This window comes from Astyanax mexicanus, chromosome 4, assembly GCF_023375975.1.
Source record: "Astyanax mexicanus isolate ESR-SI-001 chromosome 4, AstMex3_surface, whole genome shotgun sequence".
NCBI lineage: Eukaryota > Metazoa > Chordata > Actinopteri > Characiformes > Acestrorhamphidae > Astyanax > Astyanax mexicanus.
In genome coordinates, this window is record NC_064411.1 from 16,364,877 (window position 1) to 16,388,290 (window position 23,414).

Consider the following 23,414-nt stretch of genomic DNA (forward strand, 5'->3'; position numbering starts at 1 on the left):
AGCGACCCCGGTGAGTAGACCAGAGTCGGTCTAGCTGGCTTAATCAACTTATTTTTAGCGTGCCGTAATGCTAACACCGCGTTAGCGACCCCGGTGAGTAGACCAGAGTCGGTCTAGCTGGCTTAATCAACTTATTTTTAGCGTGCCGTAATGCTAACACCGCGTTAGCGACCCCGGTGAGTAGACCAGAGTCGGTCTAGCTGGCTTAATCAACTTATTTTTAGCGTGCCGTAATGCTAACACCGCGTTAGCGTGCTGTAATGCTAACACCGCGTTAGCGTGCTGTAATGCTAACACCACGTTAGCGTGCTGTAATGCTAACACAGCGTTAGCGTGCTATAATGCTTACACCGCGTTAGCGTGCACCGCATTAGAGACCCCGGTGAGTAACGCCAGACCAGAGTCGGTCTAGCTGGCTAATCAAAGTATTGTTCGCGTGCTATAAGGCTAACGCATGTTAGCTACAATGATTGGCCACTTCAACCCCTTTTTTACAATCTCCTTTTCACTGAGCAGCTTGGTGCACTTAGTTCTATAATTATCAGTGTTGGGAATAACAGCGTTATAAGTAACGGCGTTAGGTAACGACGTCATTTTGTCAGTAACGGGATAAAATAATTAATTACTTTTCCTGTCGTTACAACGCCGTTGACGTTACTGGTGATTAAAAGCAGTGCGTTACTATCATTGACCGATCGTTTCTGTGTTCTCCTGGTTCCAGCTTTTCTGTAATAAATACTTGTTTTGCTTTCAACTTCACTCCATCTGTCTGAGACTCCTCTATTCAGCGAACACGTAAGGGAGTTGTAGCCCGGACGAGAGGTGGGGGTAGCCCACCTCACATTTTCATTTCTACAACACTATATAATGATATAATAACAGTAATTCGAGCGGACCCCTGCCCAGGCTAGTGAGTAGTAACAGGTGTTTCACCATGAACTGTGACCTATAGAGATCTGTGACTCCAGGTCTAAACAGGTGACAGTTCTCGGTGTAACACCTGTTGAACTTGACACGCTCTTAACACGCCCTGGCCCGACGGCGGGCCAGATAAATATAATAATTAATATCTGGCTGTGTTTATGAATAATTACAGGCTCAATATATCAATGACAGCCTGCTGACTCTCAGGATTACGGAGCTGCAAACCGTTTTACTGTCGGATGTACGGTTCCTGAATAAGAGTGCGTTAGACGGTTCGGTCTGTGAACACGCTCTTTGATCCGCCTGGGGTTACTACAGGACACCCCTCACACGCAAACAGAGAATATCAGCGCGTACCTCAGAGTCCGGGCTTCAGAACCCCTCCAAACATCACAACATCCATCAGTCCAGTCTCCAGTAATCCTCATATCCGAGCACTGCTTTTAGAAAAAAATATTATCAACTTTAACGGTTTATTTTAGGAGTTTCTCTTTGTTCTACAGCGATAAACTGCGCATGCGCGTTTCCATGGGCTACAGCCTGAGAAAAAAAGAGGTCTGGGCTCAGCCAATCAGGTGGCGAGTTATGCGGGACAGAGGTGGTAGCCAATCAGAGCCAGTGTTTTTACACGTGTGCCGAAGCACACCTGTGACACTCTCTGTAACTGTTTACTTTTTGCTTTTTATAAAAAAAAAAAAATTTTTTTAAAGGATTTTATTCTGCTCTATTCTGATGTGCAATAAATATAAAAAGTTATGTACAAACACCTTTCTGATCTACTTATTTCAACTGACTGTAAAAATGCTTTTTTTTCAGTAATTGGCCTGCAGGTTAGGGAGACAAAGGGATAAAATATTATTTTTGTTTCTACACTGTTTTACAGAGTTTTTGCAGATGAGCATAAAACACATGTATTTCTATAATTACAGACTGTTTGTTAAAAAAAAAATAAATGGAGTTCATTTGAAATGGTCTAAGACTTTTTTTTTTAACTGCTTTTAAATATTTAATGTTCAGCTGCTCAACCTGCTGTCTTGCTCATGTTCATCTTACAATATTAAGTTAAGTTAATATTAAGTTTATTCACTGGACAAAGACATTTTTTTATGTGAAGGCGTAAAGTGATTTTTTTTGTACTGTCAGTATTAAGACTTTTTGAAAAAAGGACAAAAAAACTTTTCTTAGTTTTATTTAAGAATATGGTGCAACATTTTTGCAAACGTATTATTAAGTATTGCCAGTTTAAGATTTTTGTTAAAAATGAGTAAAAAAATATTTGTTGGTTCTACGTAAAAATATGGTGCAACATTTTTGCAACCTTATTATTAAGTAATGTCAGTTTAAGATTTTAGTTAAAAATGACTAAAAAATATTTGTTGGTTCTACGTAAAAATATGGTGCAACATTTTTGCAACCTTATTTTTAAGTAATTTCACTGTAATTTTTTTTTGTAAAAATGACGAAAAATGTTTCTATGGGTTTACGTAAAAACATAGTGCAACATTTTTGCAAGCAAATTATTAAGTAATATCAGTTTAATATTTTAATTAAAAGTTATCAAAAAAGATTTGTGGGTAACACTTAAAAACAAGCTTGCAAAAACGTTGCACTATATTTTTAAGTAAAACCAGCACATCATTTTTTACAGTGTATCCACCAACAAGCCCATGTGCTCTCCAAAACCATGCAAAAGCATCATAGTCAACATGTGCCAGTTTAGCACTATTAATGAAGAAGTTTTAATTGATACAGTGAGTCACCTCAAATCATCCACCTGCAGTCTTGATACATTACCAACCAAGTTTTTAAAGAATGTTTTTTACTCAATATCAGCAGACATTCTTCAAATTGTAAATACCTCACTCATGTCAGGTGTTTTCCCAAATGCATTAAAAACTGCCGTTGTGAAGCCTCTCTTAAAAAAGAAAAATTTAGATACAAACTTATTGAACAATTACAGACCAATCTCTAATCTACCATTCATTGGAAAAATAATTGAAAAAATTGTCTTCAAGCAAGTTATGCACTTCCTGTCCATAAATAACTGTCTAGACCAATTTCAGTCAGGTTTCCGGCCCAATCATAGTACTGAGACTGCGCTTATTAAGGTTATCAATGACATTCGCTTAAACACAGACTCAGGAAAAATGTCTATTCTACTACTGCTTGATCTCAGTGCTGCTTTTGACACCATTGACCACAACATTCTCATAGATAGACTTGAGAACCGGGTTGGAATTTCTGGAACTGTCCTAAAATGGTTCAGTTCATACCTTCAAGGAAGGAAATACTTCGTGGAAATGGAAAATAATGTTTCTGAGACTGTGCCAGTGACCTGTGGTGTACCCCAGGGTTCAATTCTTGGGCCACTCTTATTTAATTTATATATGATTCCTCTGGGTGAAATCATGCGTGACTATGGGATATCTTACCACAGCTATGCAGATGACACTCAGATCTACATGGCCCTCTGCCCAAACAATTTCGGTCCCATTGACTCACTGTGTAAATGCCTTGAGCAGATAAATAAATGGATGGGACAGAACTTTCTGCAGTTAAACAAAGATAAAACAGAGATTATTTTATTTGGGAATAGTAATGAGAGGCACAGACTAGCTGCCTATCTGGATTCAAAAAGCCTAAAATCTAAAGAACTAGTGCGTAATCTTGGTGTACAAATGGACTCTGATCTCACTTTTAACAGTCACGTCAAAGCCGTCACCAAATCAGCATTTTATCACCTAAAGAACATAAATAAGATCAGAGATTTTCTGTCTAAAGCAGACCTGGAGAAACTCATCCACGCCTTTATTTCTAGTAGGATTGATTACTGTAATGGACTCCTAACTGGACTCCCAAAAAAGACCATCAAACAGCTTCAGCTGATTCAGAATTCAGCAGCCAGAGTTTTGACTAGGAGTAAAAGAAGGGAGCACATCACCCCCATCCTTAAATCCCTACACTGGATACCAGTATGTTACAGAATAGACTTTAAGGTTCTGTTACTGGTCTATAAATGTCTTAATGGTGCAGGACCAGCATATTTATCTGATGTGCTCCAGCAGTATGAGCCGAGCAGAACTCTCAGATCATCAGGAACTGGTCAGTTAGAGCCGCCTAAAGTAAAAACTAAACACGGAGAGGCAGCGTTTAGCTACTACGCTGCTCTTAAATGGAACCAGTTAACAGAGAGCATTAGAAGAGCTCCAACACTAAACATGTTTAAATCCAGACTGAAAACCTACATGTTTGATCAGGCCTTTAGCTCAGCTTAAAACACTGCAGCTCCGCCCACTTTTATTCTGTAACGGCACTTTTATATTATGTTTTATTCATGCTTTATTCTTATTAATTCCTTGTTGTTCTTTTACATGTTTTTAATTTAATTCTCTTTGTTTTAATCATGTTTTAATCAATCATGCTTTATTCTTATTTTAGTTTTTATTTCCATTTTTACTGTTAATCTTTTACATGTTTTTTTTATTTTTATTTATTTTTTTTTTTATTTTTTTTTTTTATTTCTCTGTGTATTTTCTAATTTGTAAAGCACTTTGAATGACCGTTGTGTATGAAAGGTGCTATATAAATAAACTTGCCTTGCCTTGCCTTTTGAAATCCTTTAGAGAGCTAATAATAAGAAATGCCTAAAAACTGTAAGAGTTTATGAGGAGCTTTCACTGTTGCCTCTTGTTAGTATTTCACTATTTCTATCATTAGTTTTCTTCCTTAATGTATATTTTTATGCTGTCTTCTACTGTGGTTTATATGTATCATCGTAAAACTTTAATCTATACATTTATATTTATATATATATATTGGCTCACTCTCTGGAGTCAGTGCATGTCGTTTATTTCAAAGAGCCGGCTAAGAGTCTGACCCATCACTACTAATAACTACAGTGCCGTAGTTTAACACTTTATTGTTGTGCTGTTGTACCAGAAAAGAATGTAGACTGTTAAAACTTACTCCTATCACCATGTTCTGTGTTACAGGAACCAGAGTCACTGAAGATCACAGTGGAGACGGAGATCGTGGGAATCTCCACAAAAGGCGATGAGACTGTTCTCCTCAGTGACACCATGGAGGAGTTCAGCGTTCCCGCCACTGTGTGGAGTGGTGACGTTAAAAGTTGTGAGGGAAGGGGAGGTCATTTTAAACATTGAAAGCCCACTTTTTAATGAACCATAATGTGGTAATTTGACAAGTTTTTGTGTTCAGATTGTAATATTTCTTAGCATGTTCTGTTAGGGTTTTTTGGGGGGGTGAGGTTGTATGTGTTTGTGCTTTTGATTTTTGATTGTGTGTGTTGTGTTTAAACTAATTCAAAATAAAATGTGTTTAATTGTTTTTATACCTGTCTTTTGAATTTAAACACATTCATTTAAGCTTACTATCCTTTCCTGCTAAAACAAATATTCTATGGTTTTTATATTTTTCTGCTGGTTTTGTGGTGTTTTGCAGTGTTTTTCTAAAGGTTTTTATCAGCCCTTTTAAACCCTATGAAAGTATTTTTTTATAATTGGCATTTTTCATAAAGACATGTGCTTGTGGTTTATGATCATAACTGTTTCTGCTTTTAAGAGTTTACACTGCTGGGCTGAAGATATACTAAACCATAAAGAGGCATATCTGTGCTGCACCACCATTTATTCAAAAGTATTTGGATATTAGAATTTAACCAAAAGTTTTTGCACACAGCTCAATCAGCCAAAAGTATTGGCATTCCACCATTTAGCCACAGGCAGTAGCTTTTATACTGTTTGTAACAAAACAAACGATAGTGTGATATAAACTTCGTCCAACACTGTATTGGATGATTTACACTTATGTATGTACAGGCTCACAAATCTATTTCTTTATTTTAATAGTTCCTATAAATGTTTTGTTACAGATGCACACAGCAATGAGACGATATAAATAATAGTTTATGCTAGACGTTCATTATCTTTAATGTCTGATTTGTAAACCACATGATCACATGCACTGTATAAAACTATTCGCCATTCCCTGGTTCTTAAAAGTTTTTATTAAGGACGCAGACGGCGCGGTCGGTGCGGGAATTTTTTTATTTTTTCTCCCCTGCCTTCATCTTCAGGTGGGTCAGAATCAATGACTTCCCAGAGCAGATTTATTCTTTGTCTGATTTCTACCTCAGAAGAGTGTCAGACTGTTTATAAACAAATACTCAGCACAGAATTTCAGATTACCACACAGCATTTTCTATCCAATAAGTAATCACTTAGGAATGTGTCTGATTGACATCCCAAAAACCGCACCGTCCACCAACTGTTGGTCCTCTGCCCGGGGCACCAGGAGTTTGGTGATGCATTTCACCCGGATGGGAGACTCTACTTTTAGTAGAGAGTCGTCGACTGTGAAAACATTCTCTGCAAACAAAAGAGCACAACGGACTAAAAATAAAATATTTGTTATGTTTCACCTAATTTATTGTATTACCCATGATTCAACTGTTCATATGCAAATATTTTATTTGTTGATTGGTTGGGAGAATAAACCATAATATTAAACTGTTTTGGGTTTTGTGGGGCTATTGTGCTGTTATTGTTCTGTATATGTATCGCTTGGTACTATTTAAATAATATGACAATAGATAAAAATATATCTTTTTTAATTGCTTGGTAGAGATGCGTGGTGTTGTTTCCACCCAGACACTTTAAAATGGGGACACAAGTGCTGCTAAGTAAAAAAATATCTATTTTAATTATTTTCATATTATTTTTTATTATGTAATATTTAATCAGTGCTAAGCGTTACACAACAGAACAATAACAGCAAAATAGCCCCACTTAGTCCAAAAACAGTTTAATAATATATAGTTTAATAAAATATTTGAATATGAACCGTTAAATCATGGGTAATACAATAAATTAAGTGAAACATAATGAATTAAACAGTATAAACATGTTATTTTGTATGTTTGTGCTCTTTTCTTTACACAGAATGTTTTCACGGCCGATGACGCCCTACAAAAAGGAGTCTCCCATCCGAGTGAAATGTATCACCAAACTCCTGGTTTCCCAGGCAGAGGGCTGGCAAGTGGTGGACGTCGCGGTTGTTGCTATCAAGGGCGTTGGAGTGGGTTTGATATGGGGGGGGGTCTAATATGAATTAAAGCCCACCCTATAGTGTCTTAGAACAACATTTATGGAATTACTTTTAATCACAAATGAACCATTTTTTTGTCTGTACTTCTGTTTGAGGGACAACAACACCCCAACAGCCACAATGGACAGTCGAGAGACTGCACGGAGAACCCTTCCAAGCACCACCAGTGAACTACCAAAGTCCACCAGAAGTCTCAGAATCTCCTTATCATCTCCTAACCTATGTGGCTCAAGACAAAGCAACAACCCCAACACATGGCTACACAGAGAACTGAGAGCAGCAACACAAAAAAGGCTTCGTATTCCTGCATCAAAACAAAATATCTGAGCTGATCAGAATAATTATGGCTGCAACTGACAATCAAAATACTATGCACAGTATTTAAAAGTACAGTTGTCTATGCTCTCTGGGTGGGTACAGTAGGTGGCGCTTTATCTTGAAATTCATAATTTCTATTTCATTTTTATAATACTTAAGAATACATAAGAATATGTAAGTCTTGATGTCACAATCTTACCTATATTGTTTACATCTTATATATTACCTTTATCTGTTCTTTTTCCAATCCCCTTTATGCAAAATTATAATCAGTAAAAATGTTTATTTGACTAAATTGGAATTAAAATATTTTTTACTGATGAAGCAATGGAGCAAATTTGGTTGAATTCTAAAGCCCAAAACCTTGGCTAAATTGTGGAATACAAATACTTTGGCTGAGAAGTAGTCCAAAAACTTTTGGTTAAATGGTAAAATTCACAAACTTTTGGTTAAATGCTTACGTGCAGTATCTCTCTCTCTCTCTATCTCTCGCTCTCTCTCTCTCTCAGGTGAGCCATGGGAGAGAGTTGTGGGTGGAGACTACAAAAGGACCTGAACCAAGATGGCCGACAGAGAGAGAGAACCATGGGGTATGCTTTAAGGCCAATGCGCTCTTGTAGCCTAATTTTATTGTATTACTTCTCTGATGTGGTTAACTTAATCCCTCTTTTTGGCTCACTCACTGGTTTGGCTGTACCACCTTGGGTATGCTAACAGGTAAAATAGGTGCACCTGTACATTTTTACATCATGTAGGAGTTGTTTGTATCGGTCCCTAGGTAAGAGGGCGGGTGCTACCCCTTGTATTTAGGTTATTAGTTAGGGAGTATCTTTTCTTTATATTCTTTTTGTACTTAATTTGGCTTTAGGTAGTTTAATATGGTTATGTTTTGTTGTGTTCTTTTCTGTAGCACCGTCCATAGTTTACATTTCCCAGAGTGGTACTTTCTTTGTTGTTTTATACAGCATATGTAAATAATGTAAATACTGCCATGGTTTGTTGTATGTGCAAATGAGTGGTGGGAAGCTAAAATTAAATCAGATTTTTGTACCGCTATTTACTGCCTATCTCCTCTTTCTTACATAAACTCTGCTGGCTCTTTGACTTAGGATAGCCATGTGTTATGTTCTCCATATTTTTCTTCCTAGACACATGTGGAGGATTTTAACACTTAAATCTAAAAATGTTTGGTTAAATGCTAAAACTTTAGATGAAATGCTAAAATCTAAAAACCTTTGGTTAAATGCTTAAATCCAAAAATATTTGGTTAAATGCTGAAATCTAAAAACTTTTGATTAAATGCTGAAATCTAAAAACTTTTGATTACTAACTGGTTGCTAGGCGGTTGCTATCATTTCTAAAGTGGTTGCTAAGTGGTTGCTTGGTAGTTGCTAACGTTTTCCAGGTGGTTGCTAAGCTGTTGCTATCGGTTGATAGGCAGTTGCTATCATTTCTATTGTGGTTGCTAGGCAGTTGCTAACATATTCCACATGGTTGCTAGGCAGTTGCTAACAAACTCCATATGATTGCTCAGTGGTTGCTAGGCAGTTGCTAACGTGTTTCAGGTGGTTGCTAAACTGTTGCTATTTGATTGCTAGGCAGTTGCTATCATTTCTAAAGTGGTTGCCATGCAGTTGCTAATGTTTTCCAGGTGGTTGCTAAGGTGTTGCTAACTGGTTGCTAAGCCCTGGCTGGGGTGCCGGGGTGTCCAAACTTTTGATCAGTATCTGCTCCATACAGCAGCTCCTCCAAACACACACAGTACTGGAAGAGCAGGGGAGAGAAAGGCCCCCCCCCATTCATTCCTATGGGGAAACTTCGTACGACAATTGTATGAAAACGTCAAATCGTCGAAATTTCCGTAAAGAACGTCCGATTTTTGTCTTCATATCTCAAAAATTGTGACCTATGTGGATGTTCAAAGTTGTCCCCTATTCATTTCCTATGGGGAAAAAAAGTGCACGTTTACGAAGTTTTTACGAAAAACGTACGATATATCGCTTAAAAAGCACAAGCAACCTAATCGGGTATAGGTCCTACGATACTGCTAAATTTAGTATTTCTACGTCACAAGCTGTAGGAGGAGATAGTGATTAAATTTTGAGCGCAGAATAAGATAATAATAAGAAGAAGATTACGAAGAACAGTAAGTTGACTTTTCCAAGCCAACTTAATAATAAAGTACACAGAGAAACAGATACAGGAATACAGAGTGTCCTTTATGATCAGCGGAGCTAAAAAGATAGTCAGTGAGTGTATGGTCATAGGTGTATGGTGTATGGAGCTGGTCATAATATTCTGACTTGACTGTGTATAAAATGGTTAAGGGTAAATTAAATACATTCTTCCACAAAACAAAATTGGTACCACTTTAAAATAAGACTTTATAAAGGGTTTATACATGGTTTACAATTAGTTTATTAATGTTTACTAATTAGGTTGTAAATGCTTTAAAATCATTAATAATCAGTTATAACACATATATAGAAAGGGCAACAATATAGATGGCTGTGGGTTCATTATTTCATAACAGGTCATTGTTGCCCTTTCTATGTGTGTGTTATAACTGACTATTAATGATTTTTAAGACATTTACATCCTAATTAGTAACCATTAATAAACTAATTGTAAACCATTTACAAACCCTTTATAAAGGTAGTCTTATTTTAAAGTGGTACCACAAAATTAGTCCCCCGTATGGTTATAGTGTATTTTCACAGCATTATTTAACACTATGTTTTTCATAGCTAATTTCAACCCGGATGCAAGCCACTAGAGATGGGCCTGTTCCTGTTGGTGAACTGATCTTAGAAGAAGAGGGAAAGCACCACGAGGAGGCGCTGTGGAGAGAGGCAGCGCTGGCAGAACTTGCCCTCTTGCAGCTTACAGAAATTACACATCTGAATATTGTGAGGTAAATTATTACTGCAGCTGTTTAAAGGAGGTGGTGTTAATGTTGTTATGGTTGTGTGTTGAGTTGTTTCAAGGGCAAAGCAAACTCACATTGTTATACAAGATGTACACTGATTACTTTAGATTACATTAAAGTGTCATTTCTTCCGTGTTGTCCCAGGAAATATTGACAAATGAGAAATACTGTAATTTTTCGGTATTCAACTGTCTAATGGTGAAAACTGGAAAAAATATTTTTACTTGCAGAAACCTGAGAAAAAAACAGAAGAGGGATTGTGGTGGTTGGAGTCTCTGTGGGAAGCAACACCACTCTCCTTTTGACAGAAGATATGGAGAAGCTCATCGTTCCACACGATGTACTGATCAGCTAATTAAGCGCCTTCCAATCATCGTAAACGTTTCCTATGAGGGAGGCGTTATTTGTTCTATTGACAGCCCAGCCTTTACAGAGGCATAAGTGTTACACCCTAGCCTAAGTCTGTGTTATGTTTCTCCCTCATTTGTTCCCTAGTGCTCCTCCCCTCTGTTTTCCTGTCATGTGTTCACAGCCACGTGTTTCTGTTGTGTATCTGTCATGTCTTAGCCCTGCCCTAACCATCAGTGTTCTCACCTGTGTCTTATCTGTAGCCCTGCCCCCTCATCAGCCCTGCCCAGGTGTTCCTCCTGTATTTAAGCCCCTCTGTTTGTACGTGCTGTGTCGAGTCTTTTGTGTTTTCTAGTCTGTATATCTTGCCGTGTATCCTGTTTGTAGTGTTTAGCCTTAGTAGCCTAGCCTTGTGTTTATATCCCAGTCGTTACCTTAGTCTTAGCCTTAGTTTATGTATTCCGTTTTCTTTTCTGTGTTTGTTTTGTTTATTTAATAAAGTGTTATCTTTGCACTTACGTCCTCCTCCTCCTTCACACCCCATCGTGACATAAGACTCGACCAAAAAATGGACGTAGCAAAGTGGAATGCCACGAGGAAGGCGGACCTGGAGTATCTCCGGTTCCTCGCGGAGCTAATTCGGGGGGATGAACCGCTCCCGGCGCCTCTCCTTGGGGTGGAGAGTGTCGGCCCAGCTCCAGCTAAGCTAACTAGCATGTTAGCTCCACCGCACTCTCCAGCCCGGCCGACTTCCAGCACTCCAGCTCGGCCGGCTTCCAGCTCTCCAGCGCGGCCAGCTTTCAGCTCTCCAGCCCGGCCGACTTTCAGCACTCCAGCTCGGCCGGCGTCCAGCTCACCAGCCCGGCCGGCTTCCAGATCGTCGACTCCGGCTCCGGAAGCAAGCTCCGGTCCGGTGTTTACAACCACGCCCTCTGCTGAATCTGCGGCTCCAGTCCGGATCTTGGCGGCAGCCGCACTCTCAGCTCCCGCTGAAGCGGCTTCTTCGCCAGCGGTGCCAGCCGCCTCCAAGCTCGCGGTGGCAGCCGCCTTCACGTCAGCGGTGCCTGCCGCGCTCACGCCAGCAGGACCCACCGCCTCTGTTTCAGCGCTGCCCGCGGCTCCGGCCGCCTCTGGATCAGCGCTGCCCGCGGCTCCGGCCGCCTCTGACTCTGTGCCCACGGCTCCGGCCGCCTCTGACTTTGTACCCGCGGTGCCTGCCGCGCTCACGCCAGCAGGACCCACCGCCTCTGTTTCAGCGCTGCCCGCGGCTCCCGCTGCCTCTGTTTCAGCGCTGCCCGCGGCTCCGGCCGCCTCTGACTCTGTGCCCGCGGCTCCGGCCGCCTCTGACTCTGTGCCCGCGGCTCCGGCCGCCTCTGACTCTGTGCCCGCGGCTCCGGCCGCCTCTGACTCTGTGCCCGCGGCTCCGGCCGCCTCTGACTCTGTGCCCGCGGCTCCGGCCGCCTCTGACTCTGTGCCCGCGGCTCCGGCCGCCTCTGACTATGTGCCCGCGGCTCCGGCCGCCTCTGACTCTGTGCCCGCAGCTCCGGCCGCCTCTGACTCTGTGCCCGCGGCTCCGGCCGCCTCTGACTCTGTGCCCGCGGCCCCGGCCGCCTCTGACCCAGTTCCCGCGGCCCCGGCCGCCTCTGACCCAGTTCCCGCGGCCCCGGCCGCCTCTGACCCTGTGCCCGCTGTTACCCCAGTTCATGTGCTTGGGGGTCCAGCCTCTGCTCCTGTGCCTACTCCCAGGTCACGAGCTCCTAGACCCGCCGCGCCTGCTCAAGCTGCACCCGCCGCGCCTGCTCAAGCTGCACCCGCCGCGCCTGCTCAAGCTGCACCCGCCGCGCCTGCTCAAGCTGCACCCGCCGCACCTGCTCAAGCAGCACCCACCGCGTCTGCTCAAGCTGCACCCGCCGCGTCTGCTCAAGCTGCACCCGCCGCACCTGCTCAAGCAGCACCCACTGCTCCAGCCTCAGCTCCAGCACAAGCACCAGCAGCACCCACTGCTCCAGCCTCAGCTCCAGCTCAAGCACCAGCAGCACCCACTGCTCCAGCCTCAGCTCCAGCACCTGCTGCCTCAGCCTCAGCTCCAGCACCTGCTGCCTCAGCTCCAGCTCCAGCACCTGCTGCCACAGCTCCAGCTCCAGCACCTGCTGCCACAGCTCCAGCTCCAGCACCTGCTGCCACAGCTCCAGCTCCAGCACCTGCTGCCACAGCTCCAGCTCCAGCACCTGCTGCCACAGCTCCAGCACCTGCTGCCACAGCTCCAGCTGCAGCACCTGCTGCCACAGCTCCAGCACCTGCTGCCACAGCTCCAGCACCTGCTGCCACAGCTCCAGCACCTGCTGCCACAGCTCCAGCTCCAGCACCTGCTGCCACAGCTCCAGCTCCAGCACCTGCTGCCACAACTCCAGCACCTGCTGCCACAGCTCCAGCACCTGCTGCCACAGCTCCAGCTCCAGCACCTGCTGCCACAGCTCCAGCACCTGCTGCCACAGCTCCAGCTCCAGCACCTGCTGCCACAGCCTCAGCTCCAGCACCAGCAGCACCCGCTGCTACAGCCTCAGCTCCAGCACCAGCAGCTCCCGCTGCTACAGCCTCAGCTCCAGCACCAGCAGCTCCCGCTGCTACAGCCTCAGCTCCAGCACCAGCAGCACCCGCTGCTACAGCCTCAGCTCCAGCACCAGCAGCACCCGCTGCTACAGCCTCAGCTCCAGCACCAGCAGCTCCCGCTGCTACAGCCTCAGCTCCAGCACCAGCAGCTCCCGCTGCTACAGCCTCAGCTCCAGCACCAGCAGCTCCCGCTGCTACAGCCTCAGCTCCAGCACCAGCAGCTCCCGCTGCTACAGCCTCAGCTCCAGCACCAGCAGCTCCCGCTGCTACAGCCTCAGCTCCAGCACCAGCAGCTCCCGCTGCTACAGCCTCAGCTCCAGCACCAGCAGTGCCTGCCACCCATGTGGTACCCACTGCCCCTGACCCGGTACCTGCTCCCAGAACTTTGTACACCCCCAAGCCTACTCCCAGATCAATGTTTGGTCCCAAGCCCCGTTATTCCCGGCCTGCTCCGAGGCCTCCTGTCTTTGCCCCCAGAACTGTGCCCAGGCTGGCTCCTTGGACTTCCCTACAGACTTTTGCCAGTCCTGGGCACCCACCAATGTTTGTTCCCATGTCTCTCCCTGTCCTGGTCCCAGTGTCTGTGTTTGTTCCCATTCCTGTCCCCGGTGGTGTTTCTGTTCCCGTCCCAGTCACTGTATTTGTTTCTGTCCCCGTCTCTGTCATGGTTCCAGTTCCCCTGTCCAGTTTTGTCCAGTCCCTGTCTAGTGTCCAGCCCCCTGTCCAGTCTCAGCCCCCTGTCCAGTCTCAGCCCCCTGTCCAGTCTCAGCCCCCTGTCCAGTCTCAGCCCTGTGTTCTGTTCCCTGTCCAGTCTCAGTCCCCAGTCCAGTCGTTTGTTCAGTCTGAACCCCCTGTCCAGTCCCAGTCTCAGTTCCCTGCCCGGTCTACGTCTCCTGTCCAGTTTCCATTTCCTGTCCAGTCCCCTATCCCGTCTCCGTTCCAGGTCCTGTCCCCGTTTCGTGTCCAGTCTCATGTCCAGTCTCAGCCCCTGTTCGGTCGTTAGTCCCGTCTATGTTCCCTTCCTCTGTTCCCTCTCTCTCGGCGCCCCTGGTAGTGGCGCCGTTGAAGGGGGGTTATGTTACACCCTAGCCTAAGTCTGTGTTATGTTTCTCCCTCATTTGTTCCCTAGTGCTCCTCCCCTCTGTTTTCCTGTCATGTGTTCACAGCCACGTGTTTCTGTTGTGTATCTGTCACGTCTTAGCCCTGCCCTAACCATCAGTGTTCTCACCTGTGTCTTATCTGTAGCCCTGCCCCCTCATCAGCCCTGCCCAGGTGTTCCTCCTGTATTTAAGCCCCTCTGTTTGTACGTGCTGTGTCGAGTCTTTTGTGTTTTCTAGTCTGTATATCTTGCCGTGTATCCTGTTTGTAGTGTTTAGCCTTAGTAGCCTAGCCTTGTGTTTATATCCCAGTCGTTACCTTAGTCTTAGCCTTAGTTTATGTATTCCGTTTTCTTTTCTGTGTTTGTTTTGTTTATTTAATAAAGTGTTATCTTTGCACTTACGTCCTCCTCCTCCTTCACACCCCATCGTGACAATAAGGCCTTAAAAATGTCTTTTCACATACTAATCCAGTTCTAATCTGACCCATAATCTGTTTGTTTTTCCATCCCCTGTTTTCTCCTTTTCAGTTTAGGGGAGAAGTTATATACATGGACTTGATTTTGTAGTCAATAACGAGTATAAACTTTTGTTGAATAGCCCACCTCTGATCTCCCCCAACATTCCGAAATACAGTGCGATAGTTTATATACACAGATAGTTTATATACACAATACCTTCAGCTAGTCAAGCCACAATAAGTCAACTGACAAGAAATGCTTAAAAATGCACAAATATTATAGAGATATTTTCAGCAACAACTGGAAAGTTATGCATTTCCCCAACATTAATTTTCAGACCTTTCCTGGCTTAACTACGACAAGGAACTGTATGTATAAGAGTGCTTTAATAAACTAATCTGTAGGCACTGTGTGTATAAACAGTGTTTTTAATAAACTATCTGTAGGAACTGTGTGTATAAACAGTGTTTTTAATAAACTATCTGAAGGTACTGTGTGTATAAACAGTGTTTTTAATAAACTATCTGTAGGAACTGTGTGTATAAACAGTGTTTTTAATAAACTATCTGTAGGAACTGTGTGTATAAACAGTGTTTTTAATAAACTGTCTGTGTACTTTTAAAGTTCTCACTGCCTTGCTTTAAATATCATCATCCTTGGAATTCTACCAGTGAAGTGTGGAGCTACTTTGAGTTTGTTGTTAATGGTGTAAAAATAGTGTTTTTTTTGTATGGGTTAAGCTATGCCCCTATCACTAGCATTGTGGTCTATTGGGAGCATTAGCTAACAGTGCTGTATTTCAGAATGCTGGGGAGAACAGAGGTGGGCTATTCAACAAATGTTTGTATTTGTTATCATGATTCACTACACCCTAAGTCCATTTCAGTTCACCCTTAACAACAAACCATTCTGCTATCTGAACTTTTTTTGTTCCATATTTTTCATTCTGTTGTTCACTTGTGTTTTTGCCTTGGAAAAGTGTTTATTTATTAAGCCAATTGCACTACCTCACATCATACTACACACACAGATGTTCATATCTATGTACAACAATGAAATACTTATATAATTAAATTGTTAAAATAAAAACACATTTTTGTGCATTATATTTATTGTTTTATTCTGTTCTTTTTTGTATATTAAAAAAAAGTTATTGCTGGAAATGAATCAATCTGCTGTCAACTTCAGGAAGCTTCGGTTGATTCATCACTTCAGAACAACCTCAATGTACAATGTACAAAAGTTATAAATCACTCAGATTTAGGAGACTCGGTTAGTCTTATTTAGAAAATGTTGACCATACATTTATTATGATATAAAATTGTAAAATGTGAAGTTTTAAAAACAGTTAGGTTTAGTTATTCTTGTGATTCGACTCCTACTGATTCATTGAACAGAATAAAGTGAAGCTTGTGCAACTGGAAAGTTATTCAGCTCTTTCTGAGGTAAGATGTGGTGGATATGGTGGTGATAAATTACGATATTATAAAGTCACTTTTCATATTGTATGGGAATAAGTAATGTTTTATGTGATGTATGATAATATGGAATATGTTTATTTGTATATCATGTATTCATGGTGATACGTTTTTTATTATTATACGTTTATTCGTTGATAATCTCAGAGGCTCACTTTGTGGCTGCTAGCTAGCTTTCTAGTTATAATTACCAAACATGAACGCTAGCCAACACCTAAACGCGGTTCTCTTTCAGAAAAAATACCTTCAATGTCTTTAATTGATACTCGGATGTACAAATTAAGATCATTCAAGTTTTCAAAGAGGTAAAACCTGCTTTCAGTGTCTAGCCATAATAAGAGAAAGTGAGCAGCTAGCCATAGCTCACTTTATCTCAGTCCTAGGCTGTATTCGAAATGGCATACTACTATACTGCATACTGCACTAGTATGTACTGCATACTACACACCGCCCAGTATGTAGTATTCAGTACTGCAACACTTTTGATTGTAGTACCCTACACGGTCCCGTGACACACCAGTCAGTGCTCTGAAGTGCTCAGAATTCCTCAGAGTGAGTTGTAAACAGAAAGAACATGAAAAATGTCCTACCTGTTCATTATCAAGACTAATGAGATCTGCATACTGTCCAGAACTGCAATTGCTGCTTTAATTTTAGAGTTCAGTGTAAGTGCAGTTAACCCAATTCTAACAACCATTTAGCAGCAGCCCCCACAACCCAAGTATGTTCCAGTTATATTTAAATATGTTTTCCTATTTATTTTAGTAGATTACTATTTTCATCTGTGTAAGTACCAACAAGAAGAAAACATTTAAACAAACTCTCATTCATATTTACACAATCTCAACAATAAAAGAAATGAGACAAGTTGCATCACCGCAGAGATAATTATTAAAGCTTATAAACTGCAGTTTTAATCCATTTAAATGAGCTCTGGGTGTAACTCCAGCATCAGTAGCAGTAATGCTAGTAAATCTACTGAATAAAAACATTAGTTTTAGAAAATGGAAATATAGAGGTACGTTTTCTCTCCTATTTTAGTGAAATACTTTGTTCTACTTTGTAAAATGAAAGGAAACCCCCAGAGAAGTAGTTATACAGTGTTTTAAATGAGAGTTTTAGCTGTTTTGCTCCATTCAGCTCCATGCATTGAGGACTCCCTCGCGGGCTCCCTCTAGCGGTGATGGGGTATAATGTGATATAGCGGGGGAGGGGGCGGGGCTCTACATAACCCGGATGAGGCTGAGCTTCCGGGGACTGTAGCTGGAGCGGAGGAAGAGCAGGATCAGCTGAACTACAGAAGGTAAGGAGAAGTTTCTCTCTCTCTCTCTCTCTCTCTCTCTCTCTCTCTCTCTCTCTCCATCACGCTGTTCTACATTCACTCCTACACCCACATCAACCCCAGATAGCAAAAAGCATTCTGGCCGGATCCGGGCCGAGTCTATCACAAGTTCCGCGCCGGATCCGTAAAACGGTTCTGGGCCGGGGTCCAGATGCACAACGGGCCAAAACCGTCACGGATCCGTTTTACGGAGTCAAAAAGATACTGGGCCAGCACCAGTCCAGACCAAGCGTTTCAGGTGTTCCTTTAGACCGAATATGGGCCGGATCCGCGCCGGATCCGCTTACCGTTACACTCGCTGGAACAGGTCCGTTACAGATCTGGACCAGATCTGGATCAGCCCCGGAGTAGTTCCGTATTAGCTACGGCCAAGCCACGGCCTTTTCACGTTCCCCAGCCTACTTATTAATGATTATAATGACATATTTCAAAATAAAAGTAGTAAAGAAAGAGCACTAAGCTATTTGACTTCTTTTTTACATTGATAAATTAAAAGAGTTTAATACAGTACATTAAATTACAAATGCAATATTTAAATAATATAATAAAAAAACATTAGTTGTAAATGCAATCCTTAATTAGGTTAGCTAAATGAAATACAATAATTATAAATGCAATACTTAATTAAGCTAATTAAATAAAATACCATAACTTATATATGCAATACTTAATTAAGCTAATTAATGAAAGTACCATCAGTTATAAATGCAATACTTAATTAAGCTAATTAAATAAAATACCATCACTTATAAATGCAATACTTAATTAAGCTAATTATATAAAATATCATCACTTATAAATGCAATATTAATTAAGCTAATTATATAAAATATCATCACTTATAAATGCAATATTAATTAAGCTAATTCAATAAAATACCATCACTTATAAATGCAATATTTAAGCTAATTAAAATAAAATACCATCACTTATAAATGCAATACTTAATTAAGCTAATTATATAAAATATCATCACTTATAAATGCAATATTAATTAAGCTAATTCAATAAAATACCATCACTTATAAATGCAATACTTAAGCTAATTAAATAAAATACCATCACTTATAAATGCAATACTTAATTAAGCTACTTAAATAAAATTTGATTTCAATTAAACAATTTATAAATCAACAGGCATTAATACAATTATTTTAATAATAAAACCACTTTTAATTCACATAATATAAACATGCAGACACAGACGTTTTTTGCAGCCAGCTGTGCCTCCACTGATGAGAGCATTCTTGGACACTTAACACCACTACAGTGCAGCCTATAAAAAAGACAAAATAAGAAAATATTTTATTTCAGAAACAGCAGAAAAGAAGTGGCTAGAAATGAATATAGCGTACTAAAATGACAAGTGTTTTTCATTTGACCAAATTTCTAAAAGATATATAAATGTCACAGCTGTATTTAATAGGGGCCAGCTAATTTTCATTTATACCATTTCACATAATAAATAATTACCATTTTACTGGAATTATGCACCCAAAATTAAAAGAAAGATAAATAAAAAGTGCACTTATAGCTTTGGGGTGCATTTCCCAAAAGCTTTGTAAGGCTAAGAACTTTGTTAACTCGTACTTAAAATTATATTGTATTTTATTTACAATAGAATATAAGTCAGCGGTTTTTGATAAATGCATTTGTTGTTGCAGTTGTAATTGTGTTTTTGCTAATAAAGCGGCCAGGTGATAAATGTTCAGGTTAACCCTCAAGCCCCCTTCAAATTTTGCACCCTCTGGACACGTTTGTGGTAAAAATGTACAAGCACCTAAAAAATGCTCTTAAATCATTATACATCAATATTTTTTTTTTTACATAAATAAACTTTTTTTTTTCATAAAATCACTTAATCAACTTCCGTTCTACCCAAAACTACCAAACATTAAATAATTTTCAGGATTTTAACCCTTTAAATGACCGTTTAAATATTTTAACTATTGTTGTATTTTGGCAAAAAAAAAAAAAAAAAAAAAAAAAAAAAACACAAAAATTATTTTCCACAAAACAAACAGCAGACAAATGAGGCATTGGTGACTATTAGAGTCTTGGACATGTAAAAGATTAGCAACAAAATTGATTTGATTGCATTATTATTTTTTTACGTAGTGCCAGATTTAAATTTTGCACCCTCTGGACACCTTTGTTGCCAAAAATGTACATGCACAAAATCAGCAATAAAATACTCATATACATTTTTTTTTTGCTATTTTTTCATAAATCACTTAATCAAATCCAGCCCTGATCAAAATGATCAAATATTTAATACATTCCAGGATTTTAACCCTTTAATTGACAGTTTAATTACATTCATGATTAATTATTCATTAAAAACCCCCACAAAAGTTGTACTATTTCTCATATAATAAATATTAGATGTATGGGGCATTGGTAGAATTTTTTTATGTAGTGTCAAATACTCCCTCTGAACACCTTCGTGGCCAAAAATGCCCCATTGACTTCCATTGAAAACACATTTTTACTGTATTACTGTATAAAATTATTAAACAGTTATTTAAATGGTTAAAATCCTGATTTATGAAAAAAAAAAAGCAAAACAATATTGATGTATAATGATTTAAGAGCAGTTTGTAGGTGTGTGTACATTTTTGCCATGAACATGTCCAGAGAGTGCAAAATGCGTCCAGAGAGTATGAATGACGTGAGAGTAAAAGACATTAGATTTCAAAAATTTAATGAAAAAGCAGGTTTTCTGCAAAAATGCATTCCCCTGGCTGCAACATAGCCAAAACGATCACCAAATGAAAAAAAAGTTGAGTCAGTACATCAGTAGGTGGGCCCATTACATTCTCATTGAAGGCTAATGCATCCAAAATTGATTTAAATGCTATTCTCAGTGGGCCCTGTTTCTTTTCAAAATAGATATTAAAGTCACCAACAATGATAACTCTGTCAGAGTTGAGAGCTACTGCAGCTAAAAAATATACTGAATTTCTTAGTGAATTTTGCATATGGTCCTGGAGGACGGTACATAGTTATCAGCAGGAATGAATGTTGGGTTTTGGTGGCAGTAGATGGGCCTGCGACTATAAGGTTAAACAGTTCAAATGACTTAGCTTCAAACTCTGTATTCTGATTTATTCCTATAACTGACGACTACACCACCACCCTGACCAGTCCTGCATGGGTAGATGAAATAGCTAGAACCTGGGGGAAGTGGACTCATTTAGAGCTAAATATCCATCAGTTTTAACCCATGTCTCATAGAGAGTGCATTGTCAATGATAATTTAACCTACAGTAACTGATTTAGGTGCCAGCGATCTTATATTTAACAGCCCCGATTTAATGTGGTTGTTGCTGTAACTCAGAAGGACAGACGAGTTTGTATTAATTCTAATGGAGTTGTTAAAACAGATTTTCCAGCTATTTTGATAACGTGTTTTATTTACACTATTATGAAGAATTGACATACAAATAGTACAAGCAGAAATACCAGCAAACAAACCTACTTGGCTGGTGTGACTGGGTAGAGACAGTCAGTCTCAGCGTAGCACCGCCTCGATGTTCACAGAGAGAAGCCTGTCTCTGTGGAACGGAACCGGTCGCTCCCGAAAGCTCATCCCCACGTGGAGGGCGATGGTGCCGGGGTTCCTGCTTTGGCAATGCGCCCCAGGGAGCCGCTTGCCGACTACCAGCATGCAAGCATCTGGAAGACATGAAATTGTGCCATTACTCTTAGATACTTTTAAATGTCTAACAATTGAATCTCCTATAATGAGAGTACCGCCCTTGGTAGTTTTCCTCTGTGCTGGGGGAGGCGAGGGCTGAGGACCTCGAACCATTTTGCGGATACCAAATCCTGCTGAGAAAGTTGTAAATTAAATAAATTATTTAAAAAAAATCATAAATTGTGATTTCCGGATTTTTATTATGTCTCTCACGGTGGACATGCACCAAAGATGAAAATTTCAGACCCCTCAATGATTTATAAGTGAGAGAACTTGCAAAGTCGCAGGGTGTTCATTTTCCTCACTGTATATATGTGTGCCTCTAGGTCAACTCAGTTCCACAGAGTTCCACCATGTACCACCTAACTATCCCACTGATTTTATGCTACAGGTGGTTTCCTGCAGACAACTGGTGATGGTCACGGTCTTAGCAAGTGTGCAGACTCCAAGTCTGTGCATTCTGTAACCCAGTTGTTACTGCACCATACACACACTTATATGGAATTCCCAAGGAAATACAGGATTTACAGGAATTGCAAAGGGGAGGAGTCAACAAAGACGCTCTTTGAACTTTTTGCAAAGCTCTATGGGAAACACTTGAAGAACTGGCTCGTTCTTTTCTCACGTCATGCGTTAGTTTGTTTGTTATTCGCTAAGATTGATCACTTTCAGGAAAAACACCCCTGTCCTATTTAGTGTGTCATGGTGACCATGTGTAATTACAACAGTGAGTCTGGAGAAATCCTGCAGTAGTTCTCTCCAGCTTAAAAAAAAGCAAAACATTTAAAACTGTTATTTTTAGTTTTCTAGTCAGGAATAGACAACTGATTAGGAATTATTTTAGTTCAAAAGGTGGCAATCATTTAAGATAAAGCAAAGGGATGAAAAGTAATGAAGTATTAGTACTTGGTTACTTTACTCAAGGGTATAGAGTTAGCACAGACATGGTCCCCGCCAACAATTTGATTTGATAATTTGAACCTCGATCTGATAACGCCTGATGTAATTGTTATTATACGTAACAACACAAATGTTTTAAAAGGAAAGAAATGTATATTTCTTACCTTAACTACTCTCTGTATAATGTCACTGCTCAGTGCATCAAGTACTGTTAGGATCCAGGCTGATCCTGCGAGGGGGAGATGCAGCAAGCGCAGACAGAAAACAAAACACAAACTTAAAAGCTATTCTGAACTTCAAAATCACTGTTTCACTCCATTGAGGTGTAATACACTGAATAATATTCCTCTCATGTCTGATCTGACCTCCACGGTGTTGAAACGAGGCTGAGAAAGTTCTGATAGCAGGGCACGCAAATACTTACATAGCCTTGTTTTAACACAGTGGAGCCCAGATCAGACATGAGAGGACTTTTATTCTGTATATTACAGCTCAATGGAGTGGAACACTAATTTTTATGGTTGTAAATTTACTTCTTTAAAAATGTATATAAATTAATCAAGAAAATCTTACAGTGTCCCTTAAAGTTTTTAGTGCAGTGGCACAACAAACAATTAAAATAAGAAAGTGGATAAATGCTACATTAAGAGCAAACATATCAAATCAAACGTGTATCAACAGACTTAAAGTCAAAATTAATTACAGAACTGCTGGAAAATAGAATTAATTACCTTGTTAGGTGATTTGATGGGTAAATGATTACACATAAAAAAACAAAATTACATTCAGTATTGTAAGTTAAGCATTTTCTTTTTTTAAATAAAGGCTGAACTTTAACTTACCATACATCAGATTTGCATCAGACTTTATGTATCCAGATTGAGTTATCCAAAAACTTATTTGCAAATAATGAACAAACTAAACTAAATGAGGCAATAAGTTTTGTAAACCTAACTATTAATCACTGTTGCAGCAACCTATACATGAAAGATCCATGTTCAAAGCTTTGTTGTCACATATTTAGCACTTCTGAAAATTACTACACTACAAAGCAGTAGAGGGCACAGAGGCCCTTTAAGGCAAGTTCGGCTCAAAACGTGTTTTTTAGGATCATACTGTTATTGCATATATTTATTTATAGAATTGGCCTCTGATACAGAATGCAAATTTTCTGCTTAATA

The 23,414-nt window shown here is 40.4% G+C and overlaps 6 protein-coding genes across 9 annotated transcripts in view; 4 read left to right on the top strand and 2 right to left on the bottom strand.

Annotated features, from left to right (window-relative positions):
• Positions 1-23,414, bottom strand: part of LOC125801196 (zinc finger protein 271-like) — a 173,161-nt gene that overhangs the window by 141,994 nt on the left and 7,753 nt on the right. The window lies entirely within an intron of this gene.
• Positions 1-23,414, top strand: part of LOC125801412 (zinc finger protein 239-like) — a 294,118-nt gene that overhangs the window by 48,170 nt on the left and 222,534 nt on the right. The gene's annotated exons all lie outside the window — the stretch shown is intronic.
• The window catches only part of LOC111196651 (zinc finger protein 850-like), a 491,117-nt gene that overhangs the window by 41,593 nt on the left and 426,110 nt on the right, over positions 1-23,414 (top strand). Inside the window, exon 1 of one of the 3 annotated variants that reach the window (XM_049477321.1) lies at positions 17,524-17,594. The exons of the other annotated variants lie outside the window; for them this stretch is intronic. The gene's annotated coding sequence lies outside the window, so the exon portion shown is untranslated. Of the gene's footprint in view, positions 1-17,523; positions 17,595-23,414 lie in introns of those variants that run through there. 3 annotated transcript variants of the gene reach the window in all.
• Positions 1-23,414, top strand: part of LOC125801367 (zinc finger protein 41-like) — a 170,168-nt gene that overhangs the window by 41,574 nt on the left and 105,180 nt on the right. The gene's annotated exons all lie outside the window — the stretch shown is intronic.
• LOC125801282 (zinc finger protein 271-like) overlaps positions 1-23,414 on the top strand; it is a 179,360-nt gene that overhangs the window by 35,350 nt on the left and 120,596 nt on the right. The window lies entirely within an intron of this gene.
• LOC111189864 (zinc finger protein 271-like) overlaps positions 1-23,414 on the bottom strand; it is an 85,173-nt gene that overhangs the window by 10,735 nt on the left and 51,024 nt on the right. The gene's annotated exons all lie outside the window — the stretch shown is intronic.